Source organism: Gekko japonicus, unplaced genomic scaffold (assembly GCF_001447785.1).
Source record: "Gekko japonicus isolate JY-2015 unplaced genomic scaffold, Gekko_japonicus_V1.1 scaffold129, whole genome shotgun sequence".
Lineage (NCBI taxonomy): Eukaryota > Metazoa > Chordata > Lepidosauria > Squamata > Gekkonidae > Gekko > Gekko japonicus.
The window spans coordinates 190,983-198,088 of record NW_015168049.1 but is presented as its reverse complement, the minus strand read 5'-3'; the positions used below and the strand labels follow the sequence as shown (position 1 = coordinate 198,088).

Sequence of the window (7,106 nt, the reverse complement as noted above, 5' to 3'; positions counted from 1 at the left end):
AAAAGGACATTCAAGGCAATGTGCTTTCTGAAAAGTGAAGCTCGACATTTGTCTCTGGACTTGACTGGACTGGATACATTACCCTTTCTTTATTCATATGTATATTCTTCTTTGTACCAAGAAATCCCCAAGACTTCCTCATTCTGATCTAACCACTACATATCTTATTTAAGATGTGCCAGGCCAGCCAAACAATGCACAAAACAGCGTGTCATGACTCAGAAAGAGGCCGGGCTTGGTAATGGATTCAGCTTTCTGATTCACTGGGTTTACGAGCTAGCCATAAAGTTGCCCTATCTTTCTTCCTTTTTCTTTTTCTCCTTCTCTCTGACTGCCGTAACACATTCAGTAATAACCTTCAGGAAATGAAAACACCTGCTGGACATTAACTCCTCTGATAGAGCTTTTCAAACGGCATCAGAACAGCAAGTATCCAGGAAAACAGGTAGATGGCTGGATAGAGTGAGGTTTTGATGCATTGCCATAAACTGCTTTAGTCCCACTAGTTTTTGCTGGAACTTCTCGTCTGTTGAAGAAGTGTGAAGTCTAAGGATCGATTTTAACGTGTAGGTACATCACTCAGTGGACGACAGCTGACAAGGTGAGCTGCCGTCACCTGAGTATATTGCTAAGGGAAAGTTCTCTCTGGTTGTGGGTGGGAGAAGCACCTTCCCTATGAGAAAAGGCTTGAAGTATTTGCGACTGTTGAATTTATGTAAAGGGAAACAGGAAAATATGTGATAGAGGCTGATTAAGCTATGTGTGTTGTTGAGAAAATGGGAGGGGGCATGTTCTATCATTACACCTAATTCTGTATCAAGTCATAGAGAACTGATAAAAAAAATCCACATGGTGGGGCCAAGGACAGATGGGGGAATGGGTTCTACTAGCTTGGGGAAACTCCTAGGTTTGCAGAAAAATAAGAAATGTAAAACATTTTGGGGGTTAGAGGGAAAAACCCTAAATCATAGAAGAAATATTTGCTTCTAAGAAAAGTGTGCCACTAATACCTCGCAAGGGTACATTGTAAAATTTCAGTGACCATTGGGGGGGGGGGGAGATTTGTCAGGCAACTTCCAACCAATGTTGCCAAGGAGTCTCACTTAGTGTCAGCACAAGAAGTGGTGGAGAGAGAGGGTCTAAAAAAGGTAAAATATAGGGGAGGTAGGGTTGCCAAACCCCCCCCCCCAGTTTGCCAGGGGTCCCCTGTTTTTTTGGGGGGGTTCTACCCACCACTGGCCAGATGACTGGTGGGGAAGCCCCGCCCCCAACACCCACAGCCACCCCTCTCCCTTCTCTCTTGAGAGAGAGGGGTGGCTGCCTTTAAGTGCGTGGAACCCACGTTTCCTCCCAAGCCCGATCTCCACTTGAGATCAGGCTTGCAGTGAAAGGCCAGCTTCGTGCACTTAAAAGGGAAACACGGTTCTTTGCTCTTAAAGGGGAAATGCTGGCTCCTGCACTTAAAATGGAAACGCCGGCTCCTTTAAGTGCAGGGAACTGGCGTGGGGCCTGAGGGACGGGGGGGGGGGGGGGTGTCGTCCCCAACGTGACGTCATCATGTCGGGATGCCCCGCCCCCTCCAGGAACACCCCCAAAGTCCCCCACTGGGGGTGGAAGATGGACTTGGCAACCCTAAGAGTAGGGAAGGTAAAGCTGGAGGGAGGCGGGGCAGAATACTGTATTATTATACTGTTTTTTATACCGTTTGATTGTTTTAACCTGGCATTTATGCCTCTTTGTAAGCTGCCCTGAGCCTTCGGGGAGGGCGGGATATAAATCTAAATAAATAAATTAAAAAGTTAAAGGGGAAAACTAAAGATGGGGTGGGGCAGAAAAGTATGTTTGTGAGTGAGGTAGGGCAGAGGCTGGCAGAGGGAGAAACAGAGAAAGGTAGGCAGGTGGGTGGGAGAGAAGGCAAGGGGAGTGGGTTTCAAGGGGAGGGAAAGCTGAAGATGGTACAGAGTAGAAAAAGATAGCTAAGTGGATATAAGAGAAGGAAAAGAGAGAGGCTGCAGGCACAGCCAAGGGAATATGAAGAGGGAAAGAAAGAGGGAGAGAGGGAACGGGGAAATTTGATTCCCACCCTACAAATCCCTACTCTGCCATGAACTTGTTGGGTTACCCTGGCCCAGTCATTATCTCTCAGCCTAATCTACCTCACAGGGCTGGTGTTGCGTATAGAATGAAGCTGGAGGGAATTGTGTACATCACCCTGAGCTCCTTGGAGGAAAGGCTGGCTCAAAGTGCCTCTAATAATCATGAGGAATTATCATTGGTTTGGGTCTGCCTCAGTATTATTGCTGTGATTGCGGATTCTTTTATGGCATTTTAATGTATACCGTTGACACAGAATTAGAACAGTTTTAGGGCCCTTTGGAAACACAAAGTGGTGCAAAAATAAGGGCTTTCGTGTTCATTTCTCACAGGCATGAGGCAAAATTGAAATACCGATATTCCGACCCAATCAGGAAGCTTGTCTTATTTCTTCTTATTTGTACCCACAATCTACCTCCTTGAAGTGGGGGCTTCACTTGACCTCGGGGTGAGGCCAGCCTTGTGCTCTCTGTTGGAAGAGACCCATCAGTTAGAATTCATATACTATCAGTCTGAGACCAGAATCCTAATTTCCTTCTATAGAACTGGATCGTAGGACACACATGCTGGTGGATCCAGTTGTGGAGAGGGATAGTGCAATCCTGAACAGAATTACATCCTTCAATGGAATTACACCCTTCAGTGCATATATGTGCGTACTAACACCAGAAGGGTATCACTCGGCGTCTTCTTTTTTTGCACAGGGAGTGTGCTGGTTGTGCACTTCATGTCCCCTCCCCATCCCCCACACAAGACAATTAGGGTGCTCCAGGTAGTCCTTGTCTCCACAGAGGGCATAGTGCAGGACTCAAGCCAACTGTGCATTTTATATCTTTATCCAGGGGTCATTTGGGGGGGCGCGGGGGGACGTCATCCCCCCGGGTGAGGTGCGGGAGGGCGGGGCCTGGAGCTCCCTGCTGGTGCCCGCTGGAGGTCGCCGCCGGCTGTGGGGAGGACACACTTCCAGTGATGTCAGGGGGTGTGGCATATGCTAATGAGTTATGCTAATGAGTCCCCCTAGCTCTTTTTCTACGAAATGACCCCTGTCTTTATCCCCTGCATAAGCACAGAGACTGTCCCAGGACAAAAGTCCCTGGGCAGTGAAGCACCTTGTTGTCTTACTCGGTTGTGAGTGTAGCTGCGGAGGGGGTGGCTCTGGAGCTGGAATAGGTTTTCAGAGCCAGGAATCAATGAGCATAGCTATTTCTTACCGCTTTGTTTTCATAGCAGGAAAGGACTGGTGCCTGTTATCAAGTGGCTCGCATCACATTAAGAAAAAAATATCTAGGCTAGTGTGTCCCAGCTGTGGGTCAGGAGGACCCAAAAGTGGGTCGCAAAGCCTCTGGAAATGAATCATGGGCCACCACTCCCTAATGGCTGCTCCTGCCCTTTCTGTTGCTCTTCTGTATTTTGGAAATCAAGATTTGACCCTGGAAACAGGATCTTCCATGTAAAATAATAGTCGGTGTTTTTCTCATCACTGCACATACAAGTTAATGTAGTAAAATGTCTCCTGATGGTTACTAGAATGAGTTCCTTAGAAGCTTAGGGGGGGTGAGGGGGAGTAATGGAGAAGGAGAGGGTGGCCAAAGGCTGGAGTGTAACCTCCCTATGCAAAGTCTGTGTGTGTCTGAATGGCATTTGCTTGGGGTTCATAGTGAGGGCAGGTGCACCCATTGTGCGATGTTTGTCGGCTTCTCAAAAACATCTAGTTAGTCACTGTAGAAATTGAATGCTGAACTACATGGGTGCCAAAAACCCTTGCTTGCATGGGTCACCATGCCAAGTAACTTTGGACTTGTGGGTGGTCACCATGCCAAAAAGGTTGGGAAGCGTTGATCTAGGCTTGTATCCAATAAGACACCTCACAGAGTATGACTCTCGATTCTAGAACAGCCCATTGAGCCCCTACCCCAATTTATTCAGTGGACACCCCCCCCCCCCAGGAATAGCATGAGGGGGCAAAGTGTGGGTCTGTAGTGGAAGGGGAGAATCAGCGGTGATCGCTGCCCTCTTTTCTGAAGAAAGAGGCACCTTTAAGTTTCCAGAACAGTGTGGTTGGATGCAAGGCCTAATTTTTATGTGCAGCCAGGATAAGTCTACAGTCTTGGCTATCTGGCATCCTCCCAGCGAATGATGAAACAGGTAAGATTAGAAGCCAGGGCAGGCAGCCTAAGTCTTTTTGGTATTTCCTTCTTCAGTCTTAGTCAGGCAGCATAAGTCTTTTGGGTACTTCCTTCTTCAGAACATTGAAGGGTTGCTTTAAATCATCTCCTCCTGTAACAGGATACCAGTAAAACAAACATGGCACACTCCCTGCAGGTGACTGGAAATGGACCTTGAGCATCCATCCTCACCTTCTGGGTGGATTTCTTCACCTTAGAATTTCCTTTGTGTGTCAATGTAACCCAAAATTTACAGGCCTGACCTAACCCAGGCTTCCCAAGTACTTACCGTGATTTGGCGGGGGACACAGACGTCTTCACAGGATCATTCCCACGGGAACAACAGACGCGCCGCACCATGCCATCACCAGGAAGTGACGCCGGCGACGCTCTGGCAATGGGGCTGGAAACTCTATGGTACCATCAAGTTTTCAGCCCCATTGCCAGAGCATCGCCCGGCGTCACTTCCTGGTGACGGCATGGTGCGTTACAGGGAGGAATGGTCCGGCAGGGGAGCATGTTTCCCCCGCTGGATCGCGGTAAGTACTTGGGAACCCTAACCTAACCTCTACTGAAGACAAAAGCAATAACATGGAATGGAAAAACTTTGTCGTTTCTTACAGGGTCCCCAAGCCCAGTCTCCAGGCTAAGAGCCACAGGCCAAGAGTGTTATGCTCTCACTCTTTGACTCACACCTCTGACGGGGAGTCTTAGAGTTCAAAGGCCCACAGCCCCTGCCTCTCAACAGCAACAGCAGAGGGCAGGGCCAGCAATCAATCCCAGGCAAACAGGCCCTCCTCAGTCAGCAACAAACCAGACAAAAGAACCAACCACTCTCCAGCAGGCTACAAGTGCCCACTCACCCTCAAATACTGTCTTCTCAAACAGCAACCTCAGTTGATGCTTCCCAGCAGTTTAGAAAGGGGGAAAAACCCTACCCTCGCCAGTAGCTCTCTCCTGTGCTCCTTCAGTTCTGCCTCTGATGAGAGGAGCCATTTTTTTGCCTGTTAAGTCCGCAGCAGAGGCTTAGAGCTTTCTCCAATGAGAAAAGTCACGGTAGCCATCAAACCCCAAAGATCTATCATAGAAACATAGAGCTGGAAGAGAACCCAGGGTCATCTAGTCCACCATCCTGCACAGGGGTCATTTCCTGCAGGAGTGCACAGGAGCAGAGCTCCGACAGTAAAGAGCCCAGGGGGTGGGCACATGCAACAAGCCCCTCCCCCTGCTCCCAGCAGCCCTCAGTCAGAGCAAGAAGCAGCCAGGTAAGCTGCAGAGCCCCCCCGCCCCCCCAGTCCAAAACAGTCCAGTGGCACCTTTAAGACCGAGTTTTATTTAGGTACAAGCTCTCCCTCCTCTGCGACAACAGATCTGAACGTCCCCCTCCCCCAATAGCTAGCAATCACAAACAGTCCAGTGGAGCCTGAGTGGTGGGTGTTGCCTTCTGACACACTTCCGGTGATGCCAAGGGGTGTGGCATATGCAAATGAGTTATGCTAATAAGGTATGCTAATGAGCTCCTGCACCTCTTTCTCTATGAAATGACCCCTGATCCTGCACAATGTAGGGAATTCATAGCTACCTCCCCCCCCCACACACACACACTCCCTCGGTGACCCCTGCTCTATGCCCACAGGATCCCTGGGCCAGTCTGGCCTGGAGGGAAATTCCTTCCTGCCACAAAGTTTTGTGATATTGCAGCTGATTATAATAAAATGTAGTTAGATCTCTTTTTACGTAGCCTGAATAGCCCTGTCTAGCCCAAGCTTGTCAGAGTTTGGGAGCTAAACAGAGGCAGCCATAGTGAGCACCTGGATGGGAGGCCCCCAAAGAAGGTCAGCTTTGCAGAGGAAGGCAATGGCAAACCACCTCTTTTCATCTCTGGCTTTGAAAACCCCACGAGGAGTCACCATAGCTCAACTGCAATTTTATGGCACCAACTTATTACTATGACATAATTTTTGCTTTTGGCACCCTTCCATGTAGTGCTAAATGTTAAGCACGGTTAAACATTCACAGCAGGTAACACTGTTCCTGGTATAGTTCTACCTGGGCTGGATCCTAGAGTGTGCAGGCAGCTGACTGTGGCACAGCTTTGCCACATGTTGTTAAACCAACACAGTCCTCCTGAGGTCTGCAAATGGTTGTTGCTAGAAACCCACAGCTGTCTTCTTCACCACCACATGGGAGGCACGTTGACAGTCTCACTCGACTATTCATCACATTTCTATCCCACCTTTCCTCCAAGTAGCTCTGAGTGGTGTACATGGTTGTTTCCCCTGTGAGGTATGGAAGAAGAAGAAAAAGAGGAGGAGGAGGAGGAGATTGGATTTATACCCTGCCCTTCACTACCCAAAGGAGTCTCAGAGCGGCTTACAAACCCTTTCCCTGCTCCCCACAACAGACACCCTGTGAGGTGGGTGGGGCTGAAAGAGCTCTCTCGAGAACTACCCTTGAGAGAACAGCTCGGAGAGAATTTATGACTGACCCAAGGTCACACCAGCAGCTACATGTGGAGGTGTGGGGAATTAAACCCGGTTCTCCCAGATTAGAGTTCACGCTCTTAACCACTGCACCAAACTGGCTGAGAAAGAGACTGGCCCAAGGTCACCCAGTGAGTCGTATGGCAAAAACGGTATTTGAACTTGGGCCTCCCCAGGTCCTAGTCCAGCAACTCTAACCATTACACCAGAACTTCTAGCATTTCTCATTGTGAGCCTAGTTAGCCCAGTGGCGAAGAGCTAGGTTTTCTCCTGGACTTAAGACAGATATGCAAGATCTTCTCAGTTGCTGTCCACAATGGGCACTTCCTTCTTTGAACTTCACTGATTTTAGTGAAAGAACCCT

At 48.9% G+C, this 7,106-nt stretch overlaps 1 protein-coding gene across 1 annotated transcript in view; it reads left to right on the top strand.

Annotated features, from left to right (window-relative positions):
* Positions 1 to 375: 375 nt before the first annotated feature.
* FAM3D (family with sequence similarity 3 member D) overlaps positions 376 to 7,106 on the top strand; it is a 49,849-nt gene continuing 43,118 nt past the window's right edge. The window contains exon 1 of the mRNA XM_015414329.1: positions 376 to 445. The gene's annotated coding sequence lies outside the window, so the exon portion shown is untranslated. The remainder of the gene's footprint in view (positions 446 to 7,106) is intronic.